The sequence below is a fragment of the Bison bison genome, unplaced genomic scaffold (genome assembly GCF_000754665.1).
Source record: "Bison bison bison isolate TAMUID 2011002044 unplaced genomic scaffold, Bison_UMD1.0 scf7180017864099, whole genome shotgun sequence".
In the NCBI taxonomy this organism is placed as follows: domain Eukaryota; kingdom Metazoa; phylum Chordata; class Mammalia; order Artiodactyla; family Bovidae; genus Bison; species Bison bison.
The window spans coordinates 431,531-447,113 of record NW_011494671.1 but is presented as its reverse complement, the minus strand read 5'-3'; the positions used below and the strand labels follow the sequence as shown (position 1 = coordinate 447,113).

At 41.1% G+C, this 15,583-nt stretch overlaps 1 long non-coding RNA gene across 1 annotated transcript; it reads right to left on the bottom strand.

The window, feature by feature from the left end:
* Window positions 1-9,617: 9,617 nt before the first annotated feature.
* On the bottom strand, window positions 9,618-11,578 carry LOC104987579. Its single transcript, XR_825144.1, has 3 exons — window positions 11,521-11,578; window positions 11,225-11,386; window positions 9,618-9,899 (listed from the first exon to the last, which is right to left on the bottom strand). It is a non-coding gene; the product is annotated as an uncharacterized LOC104987579 (long non-coding RNA).
* Window positions 11,579-15,583: the final 4,005 nt, after the last annotated feature.

Sequence of the window (15,583 nt, the reverse complement as noted above, 5' to 3'; positions counted from 1 at the left end):
TCTGTCAGTGATGATAATAACGTCTACAAGCTTACTTCCTAGAGTTACGGTGAGGATGAAAGGAATAAAAATACAAAATGCAGAGTACAGTGCCTGGCATACAGTAAGCACAGTAAATGGTGCCTATTATTATAATTAACTGACTTCTGCTAAGCTGAAAAAAAAAATCTACTATTACCTGGGTCTCCCACATCGTAGACAGATGCTTTACTATCTGAGCCACCAGGTAAGTCCCTACTACTGAGCTAACAAGACACCTATTGCTCTTGTATTCATGAATTTAAAGGAATCTTCAAGAACTTCTTTACTTCACGATTCCTATTGAGGCCTGAAATCCTCACATCCTACAGGCTCAATTAAGGCTGTGTCCATAACTGTCTCCCCACAAGTTCCTCTATACCTGCACCCACTTAGTGTCTCTATCACCTGCAACCTAGATCTCTCTTCCATCTAAGTTGAGTCCTTCCGCCGCACTCTAGATCTTGTGTACTTCCTCAATGATATCTTTCCATCTATCTTCCTCTTCTCTTGAATGCTCAATTTCCCTCAAGGCTCTAAACTACTTTCATCAATACTTAAATGTGTTCTGGGCACACTTGCCTTAAAAAAAAATTCAATCACGTCACTCTCCTCATGAGACACTCTCAGTACCTCTCCCATTTCCTTCGCCATCATGCAGAATTGTCTGCCCTCTGCCACCTTCATCTGACCACTCTTGCACTCTGTACTCTGGCTTCTGTACCCTCCAGGTCACTGTTAGAGTTTTGCTTCTAATGTCACCAAAGACCTTGTTCTTATTCAGCCCAGTTGAGCCCTAGGTCTGTGACTGCAACAGTTCCAGCCTATTGATAGTGATGCTATCAGCTAGCAATGCCTGAAGTATTCACCTGCCTCCATCCCCGCCACCCCCCGCCCACTATGGACATTTCTCCTTTCAGAGTCAATATTGTGATTGGACCTGCCCTTGTGGTTTTTAGTATAATGGCAGGATGAGCCTCAGCAACAACTATCAGGGAACTTGAAGGATCAAGATTTACTACTCACAGTTACTGAAGGGTGCACGGCACAGTCAGGACCACATGGTGAGTTTGGAGGGAGAGAGAGCACCCTTACCTGGGCTTCTGCCTTGATTAGGGCTGAGGGTGAGATGCCTATCCCTATGCCATAGGTTCACCATTTGTGGACGAGTTTAAGAGTGGGAATTAAAGCCCAGGAAGTGAGGTGGTGTCGGTCAAGCGGTCAGTTATTTAGGGCTTTTCGAAAGGGGAACTTTAAGGATGAGGCCACCTGGCTTTTTACCTAGCTGTGCAGCTGGCAATGCCTATAATTGAGATGGATGTCTTTGAATAGGTGCCTCAGCAATTGAAAGCTTCATGTCAGGCACTCACAGTACAGTGTGGCACTATCCCCCAAATTTACTTCCACCCTTAGTGAAGGGGGCTGTATTTTTGTCCTTGATGTTCAGCTCTATCCCAGGCATGGGCTAGGCTTCATGGCCTGCCCTACTTCTTTCAGTACCATTAATTGAGGATTGCAGGGTCATTTCCCAATGTGAGAATCTCAAGTAACACTGCCTGGTACCCAAGGATCCACTTTACATAGAAGGAGGTTTGACAATGGGCACATCACCATGGAATCCACTGGTACTATCAAGAACTCTGTTACCTCAGAAGTCGTCCACCTGATGGAATATTGGAATGACTTCCAAGAGGCTCAGCTAAAGGACCAGCTGGGATGACCTCAGATGGGATTGGAGCACCCTCCTCCAAGACATGGTATACTTTGACCCAACAAAAATCATAAGATGCCATGTCCCCAACAGCAAGAATCCGCAGTCCGGAAATCAAGGAGTAGAAGTAGGGTGGGGTCCTATCACCATTCTCAGACTTTGTGCATCAGCCCCCACAACTTTAAGGTCTGTTGTGTTAGAAATTGGAATGTTTCCACTAGGCAAACCAGTAAGGGTCTTACTGAGCTCCAAGATGCACTGTGGCCTGGTTAATTTGGACCTCTGTGCTCACAGCAGCAAAGAAAACAGTTACTCTCTCATGTTAGTGATGGCCATGGTTATCATGAGAAACTAGAAATGCTGACACACAAACAGGGAGGAGTGTGTCTGGAGCTCAAGAGACACACTGGGGTACTTCCTGCAGTTTCCATGTCTGCTGATAACCATGGCAACAAGAGCCTGACACAGGAACGAGGTGACCTGAGTTCAGATTCCTCAGGGATCAGGTCTGGGTCCCACTGGACAAGTCAACTTAGTCCAGTAGGAAAGTCTGGAGGGTGAGAAGAATCCAACATGTGGGTGGGAGAAAAAGGAGTGGATGAATATTAATTACGGTTTCAAGCCCAACTGCTGCCTCCTGCCACTGGCTCATCCCATAAGCCCTTTTGTTTTAAGTCTTTTCAGAATTGTAAATGGGCACTTATTGTAACTGAGCCACTAGAGGCTTCCCTAGTGGCCCAGTTGGCAAAGAATCTGCCTGCAATGAAGCAGACCTGGGTTTGATCCCCAGTTAAGGAAGATCCCTTGGAGAAGGAAATAGCAACCCACTCCAGTATTCCTGCCTGGAGAACTCCATGGACAGAGGAGCCTGGTGGGCTAAGTCCATGGGATCTCAAAGAATTGCACATGACTGAGAGGCTAACACTTTCACATATATACGGTGATCTTTTTGTTTAATGACAAGGCTATTCACACGGAAATATCTCTGTGAGTCATACTTCTAGTAAACAATGTAGTTGGAGAAAAATCCTGGGTCTAGAAACAAGCAAAACCTTTCTGCATCTCTGAAATGGTGTACAAAAAGCCACCTTTTCTTCAGCACCTGGCCCTAAAGGCCATTATCTACAGCATGTGCTTTTGGAAGATGCTTTGTCATATGGTTTTCCATACCGCAGAAAACTGAGAGGGAAGTTGAAAGAAGAGCAAGCATGCTAGCAGTCATAAACTAAGAGCGGAACACTGCTTGATGTGGCCAAAGGGACCAAGCAACAGAAACAACAGGAGGCCCGGAAAGAGCCACCCAGAAAGTAGGACACATTCCACAGCCATCCGTGTAAACACGTGGTTGGTTCCGTGGAAGTTCCCTCAATTACCAAACCAGAGAAAGGAATGTGTGTTTCAATGCAATTTACAACCACGTGGTTCAATTGTTAAAGCTTTGACTTTTGGATAGTATAATTTAATTAGTTATAAAATTCTTTGATGGAAAGTAACATTTCCTAAAACTGAAGAATAAAAGAGCTTATGCCATATAATGTTTTTTATCTGCATCTTGCAGAAATGGTGGAGTGGGTGAAGAGGAAGGGCTGACCACACCTGTCTACCGACCCACACCTCCCCTGCAAATCCTTTTAAGACAGGAAAAATAAATCTTTTAAAGACTAAATTCATGACAGCACTGGGAGACTAGAGAGTAACACGAAGGGGTCCTGAAATTGTGAGGAATTTCTAAAAGATAGAAAGCACATGGATTAAATTGTCAAGAATTAATGAAACCACAGCCCAGCTTACGCACAGAGAGAAGAGCAGGAAGATAAGAGCAGACAGAGAAACCCAAGCTCACTGTAAGCAATTGGAGCAGAGGGTTCTTCGGTGACCATCAGGGTAATTAAAAAACTACTCTGGTCAGTTATAGCTACTCTCTCCTCTGCTGCTGCTGCTGCTAAGTCGCTTCAGTCGTGTTCCACTCTGTGTGACCCCATAGACGGCAGCCCACCAGGCTCCCCCGTCCCTGGGATTCTCCAGGCGGAACAGCAAATCCAAACTAGCTATTCGTGGGGCACTGGTTCATCTAGTTCTTCCTCCTTAGGTGTAATTAGAGGGAGTCAGAACACCAGAAGTTCAGGAGAAAACCATTAAAATACAAAAAGAAGAGACAGAACCTTGACTCAAGGGAAAATCTGTGAAAAAGGAATGAACTTATAAGCATTAAAATTCATGTCATCAGAGAGATGATCTTGCACAGTATAACTAGAATATGCTGTTAGGAAAAACAACCAAAGAGCAAGTAATAATTCTGGAGGTTCTAAAATTATAAAGACAGGAGATATAATGGAAGGAGTGAATGGAGAAATGAGCACAGTGATGGACAAATTAATGATCTAAAATGCAGGCTAGCAAAGGTTTTCCATAAAAGGTCAGACTGAGGAAAAAGTTGAAAGTTGAGTTAAAAGGGTTTAAAGAGTTGAAAGTTAAGAGTCAAAAGAGTTAAAGAAAAGAGTTGAAACATTTCAAGAGTTCTATTGTGGGTTCTAATAGGAATTCCAGAAACAGAGAAGACTGAATGGAGGAAAATATGAAGAAAAATAAATGAAAATTTATCTTAACTGAAGAAAGACACAGATTTTTACATAGGATGGGTCACTAGTATCATGTAAGAGAAATATAAATTGCCAAGATGTATCTTTATGAATCATCAGAGCTGTAGAATAATGATTTCTCAAAGCTTGTAGACATGAAAGCCCTCAGAAATAAACCTGCTCTAGAGTTGCTTGTTCAAGGATTATTTACAATGGAATAAAAATTCAACCCAAGGAAGAACCCACATATAATGTAAGCTAAAAAATAGTAAGCAAAGAACCCAGGAAAATATAGATAAATTGAAATATGTAATAAATAATAAAGTTCACAAATCTAAAACTAAAGTCTTGAGTGATATGACATAGAAAGTAATGGGAGAGAAAGGGAAAATAATGGTGTGCTAAGAATTTGTCCTTTTAGTAAAGAAAGAGATAAAACTTAATTTAGATTAATATGTGTTGAAATGGGCATGATAAAAATGTAAGAATAATAACTAACACAATAGAAAAAAGATGGAATAACTTTTAAACCTCCTAGAGGGAAAAAAAAAAATAGTACCACAATTTTAGCCATCTAACAAAAGGAGGAAAAGGGAAATTAAATAAGAAATCATGGTGTAAAAACTAATATAAAATAAGATCACAAATTAGAAATTATAATAAAGGTAGATAGGCTAAATGTCAAACATTTTCAAATTTTGTACATGTGTAAAGCCTTGAAAATTTTTGAAACGGTAGAGTGGGCTATTTATAGAGAGTATCTTTGGAAATCAGAGGGCATAGGAATGAAAGCTAGGGGTTAAAAGTTGACAGGGACTTTTGTAATGTTGCATTTTACACATGGGGACCACAGTCATCTATTTTATACGTTTTTTTAAAAATTGAGGAATGTTAGCGTACAACCATTGTATGGCTCATAAACAGCTTATTTCTCTCCACCTCTCTCCAGCTCCACCCTCAGTGAGTTCAGTTGCTCAGTTGTGTCTGACTCTTTGCAACCCCATGGACTGCAGCACACCAGGCTTCCCTGTCCATCATCAACTCCCAGAGCTTGCTCAAACGCACATCCATCAAGTCGGTGATGCCATCCAATCATCTCATCCTCTGTCATCCCCTTCTCCTGCCTTCAACTTTCCCAGCATCAGGGTCTTTTCGAATGAGTCAGTTCTTCGAATCATGTGGCCAAAGTATTGCAGTTTCAGCTTCAAGATCAGTCCTTCCAATGAATATTCAGGACTGATTTCCTTTAGGATGGACTGGTTGGATCTCCTTGCAGTCCAACAGATTCTCAAGAGTCTTCTCCAACACCACAGTTCAAAAGCATTAGTTCTTCAGAACTTAGCTTTATTCATGGTCCAACTCTTACATCCATACTTGACTACTGGAAAAACCATAGCTTTGAATAGATGGATCTTTGTTGGCAACGTAACATCTCTGCTTTTTAATATGGTGTCTAGGTTTGTCATAGTTTTTCTTCCAAGGAGCAAGCATCTTTTAATATCCTGACTGCGGTCACCATCTGCAGTGATTTTGGAGCCCAAGAAAATAAAGTCTTTCACTGTTTCCACTGTTTCCCTATCTATTTGCCACAAAGTGATGGGATGGGATGCCATGATCTTCAGTTTTTGAATGTTGAGTTTTAAGCCAGCTTAGCTCCACCCTCATCTCCTGCATATTCCCTTAGCCTAGACAAACACAGAGTTCTTTCTGCTTCATATCTGGTTAATTTACCATTTTCATCCACAAACTGAAGTTAGTATGGTGACTATTTGGAGCATGTTTCAAACATAATCTTTAAAATGATCAACTGCTGCTATCACAAAAATACATTATATAATAGGCTCCAGTTTCATCCACCTCATTAGAACTGATTCAAATGTATTCTTTTTAATGGCTGAGTAATACTCCATTGTGTATATGTACCACAGCTTTCTTATCCATTCATCTGCTGATGGACATCTAGGTTGCCTCCATGTCCTGGCTATTATAAACAGTGCTGCAATGAACATTGGGGTACACGTGTCTCTTTCCCTTCTGGTTTCCTCAGTGTGTATGCCCAGCAGTGGGATTGCTGGATCATAAGGCAGTTATATTTCCAGATTCTTAAGGAATCTCCACACTGTTCTCCATAGTGGCTGTACTAGTTTGCATTCCCACCAACAGTGTAAGAGGGTTCCCTTTTCTCCACACCCTCTCCAGCATTTATTGCTTGTAGACTTTTGGATCGCAGCCATTCTGACTGGCATGAAATGGTACCTCATAGTGGTTTTGATTTGCATTTCTCTGATAATGACTGATGTTGAGCATCTTTTCATGTGTTTGTTAGCCATCTGTATGTCTTCTTTGGAGAAATGTCTATTTAGTTCTTTGGAGCCTATTATACAGAGTGAAGTAAGCCAGAAAGAAAATCACCAATACAGTATACTAACGCATATATATGGAATTTAGAAAGATGGTAACAATAACCCTGTGTACGAGACAGCAAAAGAGACACTGAAGTATAGAACAGACTTATGGACTCTGTGGGAGAGGGAGAGGGTGGGGAGATTTGGGAGAATGGCATTGAAACATGTATAATATCATGTATGAAATGAGTCATCAGTCCAGGTTCGATGCACGATACTGGATGCTTGGGGCTGTGCACTGGGACGACCCGGAGGGATGGTATGGGGAGGGAGGAGGGAGGAGGGTTCAGGGATGGGGAACACATGTATACCTGTGGCAGATTCATTTCGATATTTGGCAAAACTAATACAATATTGTAACGTTTAAAAATAAAATAAAATTAAAAAAACAAAAAAAACACAAAAATACATTAATTGTAGTATATTATTGCTAATATAGTGTTTGTATTTAATTTTATTTAACAATATAATGTAAATACTATTTACTTAATAATATTTAATGACGCTTCCCTAGTAGCTCAGACAGTAAAGAATCTGCCTACAATGCAGGAGACCCAGGTTAAAATTTTAAGTGACAGAAAAACTTTTAATTTTAAAATATTATTTATTTAATAATATTTATTAAATATTTGTTTACTAATAATAGTCAATGATAAATATTGTTAATAGTGTTTATTTGATTTTAATATTTTAAAATATTAAATAAAAATATTTTGAGAAAGGGAAAAGAAACCCTCTATAATTTTATCATCCAGAAATAACCAAAATAGAAAATTCATAACTTGACCTTTAAAAAACCGGTTATGGTACCACCTGAAGACATTTCCATCCTAGCACTTAAATCTGCCTCTCTCTAGTCCAGGCCACATCCAGGTGACCTGGGAGTGAGCTTGGCTAGAATAAGTCAAGTTGGATGCCTGGGGTAGGCTGAAAGTTGTTCCCCAAACTATGTTCACACCCTAATCCCTGGAATGTATAAATATTGTTTGGAGAAAGGATCTATGCAGTTGTGATTAAGTTAAGGATCTTAAGACAAGGGAAATCATGGAAAGTATCCCTATGAGAGAGTGGAGATTAGACGCAGAAAGATTAGCCATGTAAGAAAAAGGGAGAGTTAGGACTTCCCTGGTCCAGAGGTTAAGATTTGGTACTTCCAATGCAACGAGTGTGGGTTCAATCCCTGGTCCGGGAAAAAAGATTCTACCTGCCACATGGCACATGTGGAAACTTAAAAAATTAAAAAAAAAAAAAAGTAGAAGGAGATTGGACCCAAGGGGACACACAGAAGAGGCAACAGTGTTAAGATGGAGGCAGAGGATGAAGAACACGGAGGAAGTCTAGCATACGGTGACCCCCAGCAGCTGGTGATGCCTAAAGCTCAGCTTCTCTGTACACTGCTGTTGAATCAAATCTAGGAGACAGAGTTTTGGGTGAAGAAGGAAAGGACAGTTTTATTGCTTTCTCAGGCAAAGGGGGATACAGAGGGCTCATGCCCTCACAATCCTGGGGAGGGTAGTGAGAAGTTTTATAGTAATTGTTCAAAGAGGGACTGATCATTCCGTTGACATTTTTCTCTTGGGTTGGTGATGAGGCAAGCAGAGATCAACATCATCAAACTTCAGACCCACCTGGTCTGGGGTCTACAGTCTTGTGGGCAGCATACCACTGTTAATCATTAACGTCTCCCACCTGGAGGGGCTTTCAATATTTGCAAAATAACTCAAAGATATCATTGTGTGTATCCTTTGATGGGGAAACAGGACCTTGCCCCAAGGCTGTTCTTGACTGTTTGCTTCTCCTTAGTCTCCCATCCCCTGCCTTCCCTAATTAACAACTACTTGAATCTGCCCATTGGAACTCAGGGAAGGTCATGGAGGATGAATGAAGGCTGTTACCCATAATCAAAGAAATGGGGACACAGAAAGTCTCTGTGTCCAAGAGCCCCACAGAGCCCTGCATTGTATCACTGGGAGAGGCAAGTAAGGGTTCCCCTCCAGGGCCTCTGGAGGGAGCATGGCCCTTTGGCACCTCCATCTCAGACTTCTGGCCTCCAGAACTACAAAAGAATACAGTTCTGCTTTAGGCCACCAACTTTATGGTCATTTGTTACAGCAGCCACGGAAGTGTGTGATACAACACCTCTAACCTCTACCGTAGATGAATACATACTACATAAACCCATGTAATCCCCCTATCTGTGGCTGTGGCAGTGGTCTCCAGATTCTGGATTATCCCCGAGTGAAATTTCAAAAAATTATCTAATGTTTTAAGTCATTTTTAAATGATCTGACACTGGGTTGTTCGATTTTTATTCCCAAAATGACATGAAAGAAAAAAAAAAAACAAAACTATCATTTATTATCACTAGTTCATATAAAAAGGACTTTTTTAAAATACAAAGATACTTTAAAAGGACAGTTCTTTAATGCAAATACATTTACATTTATTAAAAACTCATCATAATATCCTTATTCTTACTTGGCAATGGTGCTGACAGAATTTCACTACAGGTGGGTTCTTGTCCATAAACAAGAATTTGGGACCCAAAGCTATGTTAGCTTAAACCACATTTACATATTTACTTAACCGTTTTTACTCCATTCCATTCACCTTTCCAGCCAGCTCCTGAAAGAATTTTGTGGAAATTCAAGAACTCTTCTCTTTTCCTTTCCTTCTATGAATTAGATTTAAGATCATGGACATACAGTCAATGAGTAACATTATATATACTGGTTGGCAAGAAAATCAATGAGAATGTAAAAGAATAACTTTCAGGAATTCCCTGGTGGTCCAGTGGTTAGGACTCCACTGCCAAGGGCCCCCATTCAATCCTCAGTCAGGGAACTAAGATTCCACAAGCCATATAATGCAGCCAAAAACAAGCAAACAAACAAAACCCCCAAAACAAAAGAATAACTTTCTAATTTTTTAAGTATGAAAAAAAACTCTTTCCATTAATTTTTAAAAGTATAACACTCGTAAGTTCTAAGGACTCATCAATGAAAAGAGAGAAAAAACAAATACACTGCATCAAGAATAAAAAATGGGATACAAAATTTAGGAGGAAATATTAAATTATAAAGAAGATAAAAGATGGAAATGATCATATGGCATTTTCTTTGTTGCTATTTTCTTCTTGCTTCATTGCCCTCTGTCCTCCAATACAGTAGCAAAGCCAAAAAATAGCTGAGAACAAAGGAATTATCATTTAGATGGATGCCATTCATATTAGCAATCTATAAGAGACCTAGAGTCTTAAGTAAAAATGTACAGTATATACTTGAAGAAAACTATTGATACAAAACTTAACTAATGTACATATTGGACAAACCAATCATCAGGCTCATTCCTTACTGGTATCTCAGTAAGGATAACTCTCAGATGGAATAACTCTGCTACCCCTAGGCTCCCAATCTGAAACTAACCTCCTCATTTTGCTGGCAGAGATGAAATTAAATAGGTAAATCATTAACTCCCGGAATATCTCCAGGCTGCAAGCCTATTCTCCTAAAGCCATCAGGTAGATTCAAAACTAAACCTCAACCATAAGACTAAGTTCCCTGACATCTTTTCCCTTTTGTTTTTTCTCTGCAGACTTTAGTACCTCTTCTTGTTTTACCAGCAAACCAACAAGATATTTCTAGGGAAAAAAATTTTAAAGAATTTACTAAAGTGCTCAAGTGAGAGTAATCTCTTTCTCTCTTTTTTTAAAATTTATTTATTTTAGTTGGAGGCTAATTACTTTACAATATTGTAGTGGTTTTTGCCATACATTGACATGAATCTGCCACGGGTGTACATGTGTCCCCCATCGTGAACCCCCCTCCCACCTCCCTCCCCATCCCATCCCTCTGGGTCATCCCAGTGCACCAGCCCTGAGCACCCTGTCTCATATATCGAACCTGGACTGGCGATCTGTTTCATATATGATAATATACATGTTTCAATGCTATTCTCTCAGATCTTCCCACCCTTGCCTTCTCCCACAGAGTTCAAAAGACTGTTCTATACATCTGTGTCTCTTTTGCTGTCTCGCATACAGGATTATTGTTACCATCTTTCTAAATTCCATATATATGTGTTAGTATACTGTATTGGTGTTTTTCTTTCTGGCTTACTTGACTCTGTATAATAGGCTCCAATTTCATCCACCTCATTAGAACTGATTCAAATGTATTCTTTTTAATGGCTGAGTAATATTCCATTGTGTATATGTACATATACAAAAAGAGTGATCTCTTTAGTCACCATTTCCTAAGGTGAGGTCATTCTCAGTGCAGACAGCCTGTTTTTACCCCAAGCTTCTTCAAAAATTCTTAGCTGATCCTGAAATCACAAGGTAGACTCTCTATTCCTGAATCAAATAACAAAGAAGTGGAGGAAGTTGTAACTTGAGAAAGGATGATTTAGGATGAGACCTTGGTTTCTGTCTGAGAACTTGCCTGCTTGTCCATCAATGTTCTTAAAGACAGCGCTGGGAGAAATTTACAAAAAGAAAGGATTTGGATCACCTCATCTAATCTCTGAGATTTTTCAAGATGTAAAAACTGAAGTTCAGAGTGTATTTGCATCATCAATAGACACAGAGCCAGTTATGGGGAAGTAGGCTCTTCAGAAGATCACAGATCCATGTTCACATCATGCTGCTCCTCCTGCATCTCCTCCTTTCTGTTCTAGGAAGTTGGAAGGCAGAAAGTTCAAGAACAAGGAAAGAACCCTAACACCAAAAGGCTTTTTATATTGTTGCAACATTTAAGAAAAAGAAAACAAAAACATATTAAATTGCATTGCCATTTAATTTTCCTACCTGGTCCATTTCTGTCGATGTCTAATTCCCCTATCCATGCAGGCAGAGACAGTTACACCCCCAGACTGTCCCCTTTCAATTATATAATGAAGTATTTAACAATTATCCAGGCTGTTCTTTGGAAAGCTAATTTTTAAACATGTGTTGCCAGTTTGCCAGATACCATTTGTATGTTATTGCAGCAATGTCAACCAAAACCAGGTAAAAATTGCCTATGTTAAAAGGTTGGCTTACCCTCACCAATCTTGGCTTTGAAAAAAATTCTGGGGAAAATTCCCAATTTGGTATGGGAACCGAGTACGAGGAAGTTTGTTCAGGGTTCTTATTTGGCAGTTTCAGCTGTTTTTCTATGAGGTTTATTTTTGCTTTTTAATTATTCAAATATATGTGATTGGATGTTGACTTTGAGGCTTAGTCTGGCAAGATCTGAGTGCACAGTTCCTTGTTCAGTTTCTATTTTATTAATTGTGGGTTTCTCAGCCTTCCCTCCAGCTCTCTTTACAGCACCTTGGGTGGTTGTAAGCATTGAGACTGGGTTATTAGGATTGGAGCTTTCCCGAAGAACCTCTCAGGTGTGAACCTCCAGCATGTTTCTCAGTGGCAGGATATTCTTCAGTTCTACTAGTTACATGATTGGGAACATATCGATACAGTTAAGCTTAATGATCTTATACCAACAGAAGGCACTTGTACAGACAAACGGGTTATCATCATTGCAGCAATACCATATTGCCAAATAGTGTTCATTCTGCCCTCACATCACCCAGCCTCGGCATCATCCACTGTGTCTTTTTGGAACAAGCCATGCTTTGCTTTCAGCTAGCTCGAGCACCCTCACAGTTAGCTCCTGAGTGTCTGCTGTAAAGCCTACTGAAGCAGAAAGCTGAAAGCCCACAGCATTTCCTGTTCCTCTGAGATTGCGGGTTTCTCCAGTGTGCACTCTAGACTTGGAGAAATAAGGTGACCTTTTGGAAACGGGACCTTCTCTTTCAGGTCTCTTAGTGGGTATCAATTTTCTAATGATTTAACTATTAACTTACAGCAAATTAGCTCATGCAAACAGAACATTTTGACCTCAGCCATTGGGCATCATTTGCTATTCAAGTTACATATTAACTTAATGCACCCAATGAATCACTAGAGTGACCTCCAGCTGTCAGGGAAAGCAGCGAGTCTCATGCTTAAACTGAACATTTTTAGAGGAATTTTTTTCTCCCCAAGAAAACTGAATGTGAAGGATTTTCTCAAGAATGCATTTCCTATTTTGGAAAATGAGCAGGTTGCTAGGATGCCATTAAGTACTTTTAAGTCACTCATAAACAGGCACCCTGAGGCCTGGAAGAGTTCTAAGCCACTTCCTTACCTCTGTGACATGGGTAAGTGGCAGATTTTACCAGCCCACTTCCTTCATGGGATATTAAAAGTCGTCCAGTCTATAGCCTGAGTCACAGATGATAATATAATAATAAAGAACCTTGTTTTCAGGAAGCAGAGCTTCTAGAAACAAACAAGAAATAGGGGATGGGGCCAGAAGCAAATCTCAGGCTCCAGTCATAGCTCGAAGTCCCTTTATCTTTCTTTGTTAAAAATCTTTCTCCCTTTCCTTCCTATACAGATCTGTTCTGACTCCTTGTTTGTGCCAAGTTCTTTTGTATTTACTATTCAATATGAAGAGATTTGAATGGAAAAGGCCTGTGTTGGAATCACTGTGGAGAAAAACTCTTGAGTTTTCAGGGAGCTTCATCATTTACCAGATGTGGTGGTGCTGAAGTTTTCCTTTTTTTTTTTTTTTTGACTATGCAGGTTGTGGGGTCTTAGTTCCCCAAACAAGGATAGAACCCTGGCCCACAGCAGTAAAGCCCAGGACCCTAACCACTGGAGAGTTAAAGGTGCTCAGTCGCGTGCAACTCTTTGTGACCCCAGGGACTGTAGCCTGTTAGGCTCTGTCCACGGAATTCTCCAGACAAGAATACTGGAGTGGGTTGCCATTCCCCTCTCCAGGGGATCATCTCAACACAGGGAACAAGCCCAGGGCTCCTGCATTACAGACAGATTCTTTACCATCTGGGCCACCAGGAAAGCCCCTAACCAACTGGTCTACCAGGGAATTCCCATGGTGCTGTTTTAAAACACCATGCATTTCTGGCTCATGTTTCCACTAGAGTATTATTTGACCCAAATCAGCCCTCTCCTGTGTGGTTCAACTGGTGATCTCAGCCTTTGGTCACATCCCCACCCCACCCCCCACTCCATGGGGCAGTGGCAGATTCTGGGCACCCAGCTGACTGTGACATTCCTCTGGGCTTGTCCCCCTTCCTCCTCTCCTGCTCTCAGCAGTAAGTCAACATCCACTGGAGCTGTTGCTGCAGGAACCACACACATAATTTACCCAGGAAAGAAAACATACCTTGGCTCTTAAACGAAAATAAATCTTCTGAACAAGAGAAAACAAAACATCCTCTGGACAAATGGGGTCCCTGCTAGAGTGAGATGCATTCTTTTTCATTTTGCTTATCCCCAACAGTTTATTTTAAGGACATCCACAAGTAGGATATCACAGGCACATTAATTTGCATGACAAATATTTCATGGAGCCCTGGGAAGCTGAGAAGGTACAGAATGAATCAAACAGAATCCAGACCAGAGCCTCAAGGAGTGAATGTCTCCAAGGGGAGTTATTAGACTCAATGTAAAGCAAGACAGAAAGACCCAGCTAGAAAGCTGTTGGAATTCAAAGGACCAGTTAAGGACTTACGACTGGGGAGAGCTGGGGAAGAGGTGGCTGCCCAGATGGTCTAGAAGTCCAGTCAGATCTGTGTGTCAGGCTGGGCAAGATGTCAGAGGGCCTGGTCAGAGGAGCAAGCGGGGGCAGAAAAGAAAAGTCCACCTTTGGAGGGGTCCAGAATGGTTTCATTTCCTTGGTCAGTAACACAGGTCTTCAGTTCAGTTCAGTTGCTTAGCCGTGTCCCACTCTTTGCGACCCCATGGACTGCAAAACACCAGGCTTCCCTGTCCATCGCCAACTTCCGGATCTTGCTCAAACTCATGTCCCTCAAGTCCATCAAGTGATGCCATCCAACCATCTCCCCCTCTGTCATCCCCTTCTCCTCCTGCCTTCAACTTTTCCAGCATCAGGGTCTTTTCCAATGAGTCAGTCCTTCGAATCAGGTGGCCAAAGTATTGGAGCTTCAGCTGCAGCATCAGTCCTTCCAATGAATATTCAGGACTGATTTCCTTTAGGATGGACTGGTTGGATCTCCTTGCAGTCCAAGGGACTCTCAAGAGTCTTCTCCAACACCACAGTTCAAAAGCATCAATTCTTTGGTACTCAGCTTTCTTCACAGTCCAACTCTCACATCCATACATGACCACTGGAAAAACCATAGCTTTAACTAGAAGGATCTTTGTTGGCAGAGTAACGTCTCTGCTTTTTAATATGCTGTCTAGGTTGGTCATAGTTTTTCTTCCCAAGGAGCAAGCATCTTTTAATTTCATGGCTGCTGTAACCATCTGCAGTGACTTTGGAGCCCGAGAAAATAAAGTCTATCATTGTTTCCATTGTTTGTCCATCTATTTGCCATGAAATGATGGGACTGGATGCCATGATCTTAGTTTTTTGAATGTTGAGTTTCAAGCAATACACAGATCCAAAAGGCAAAAAAAGGGTCACCGCCAATGGGTCTGCAGCAAAGGTTTCACCTAGTTTTTCCTTGACACATTTAATGGAGTTAGTTTCTATTCTTCCTTCCCAAAAGTTTCTAAAATGTCCCCATACCTGTATCTGTAAAGAAGTTTAGTGAAATTAAAGGTTTTAAAATCACTTATTCTTTGCTTGGTTTACTGTGTGGTTTAAAGTGCCAGCAGTTAAGCAGGTTGCAATAGCTGTTTGCAAAGCACTCTCTGAGCCGCAGGGCCATCAGCTCAGCCCCAGGGCAAGAGCAGCAAGGTCCTGGGAGTCTGTCTGCCCCTTTGTGAAGGTGGTTCTGTGATCTTCAGGGAGCATTTATCACCAGCAGGAAGTAAGAACACCCCAGGCACAGCCCCAAGTCATAAGTCTTAGAAG